Source organism: Penaeus monodon, chromosome 29 (genome assembly GCF_015228065.2).
Source record: "Penaeus monodon isolate SGIC_2016 chromosome 29, NSTDA_Pmon_1, whole genome shotgun sequence".
Classification (NCBI taxonomy): Eukaryota; Metazoa; Arthropoda; class Malacostraca; order Decapoda; family Penaeidae; genus Penaeus; species Penaeus monodon.
Window position 1 is genome coordinate 9207437 of NC_051414.1, and position 1218 is coordinate 9208654.

The 1218-nt window shown below is 38.8% G+C and overlaps 1 protein-coding gene across 1 annotated transcript in view; it reads right to left on the minus strand.

Moving 5' to 3' along the window:
• The window catches only part of LOC119591936 (galactoside alpha-(1,2)-fucosyltransferase 2-like), a gene marked incomplete in the record, with an annotated part of 27690 nt that extends 26581 nt beyond the window's left edge, over positions 1 to 1109 (minus strand). Inside the window, 1 exon segment of the mRNA XM_037940689.1 lies at positions 1023 to 1109.
• Positions 1110 to 1218: the final 109 nt, after the last annotated feature.

Below are 1218 nucleotides of genomic sequence, written 5' to 3' on the forward strand. Positions count from 1 at the left end.
GCTTTACGGGCATTGACCAGAGGTCCAAAGCAGCTGCGATTTAGTCTTGGAAGGCTGTTTTCTTTTTCCCCAGGGATGTCAAGATCACCCTTCGAGAACCAATTTTCATTTCATCTTGAGGGCCAACAAAGGTACATACCAGGCTCCCTAGGATTATAATTATTAAAAACCGTCTGATAATACATACCAGTGCATATAGTTTATTCAGTTATCAGATTTTGAAAGCTATCGGTAATGATACCAAAGTGCATATGCATAGGTATTAGCCGGTGGCTGCATCATCGTTTCCAGTCTGTTTCATTATATTAATTGATATAGTAATATGCATCTACCCTTCATGATAGCAGTGTGCTGGCATCAGCAGTAATAATGTAACTATAACCATTATGGAAGAAAGGTTACTGAGGAACTTTCAGTTTCTTAATCGTATATTACTTTTCCCCATGACGACCATAACTCCACAAACTTGTAACTCGTTTTATCACCCCGTGGGCCATCTATGACCATCCCGAGTTATATATTTGGTCTGCGGGCCACGAATTTGACCCTCTTGTCCTGACCTCACACTGAATCGATATCTTAGTGGTAAATTGAAAAAAAACTTGTCGGGTGGGAGATCAACGCCAACCCTAACCGACAAATACCGTAAACGTGCGTGTAAAACTTCTTCATGGAAACTGAAGGTGATGACCCTCTATGTAATGATAAAAACTGAATAATTCAGCTACTCCATCTTGTCAGTGTATTATGAACATACAAAGTAATAGCTGCTGAGGAGGCGGATGAATTTGAATAAACAGGCTCTGTATGATGATGTGTTTTAATAAGGCTATTATGTCTCTGTACCATTTCAAAGAGATTCACTGACGAATGTTTAAAATAAAACGTGCATAGCTTCTGGTATGTTTCGCTTGTTTGTATTTTTCGCTGTCCTTTAATAAAATAAGCCTAAACCCAATTATAGATAAGTCACATAACATTTTCGTATTAAGAAATAGCAATTAAAAAAAATCTACTGCTACCTGTGTCTAGGCACCTGAGCTTTTTATCTCGACAACGAATCGTCTTCTCACTCTGGAATGAAGACAGCATCTGAGGGAATCTGTGCTGCTCCTCTCTCTATATACTTTAGGCCAAGTCGATGATGCCCGAGTTTGCAGCTTAAAAAAAACTCAACTGGCAAGCTATCCATTGCGGAAATGTGTTTGAGTATTTTAT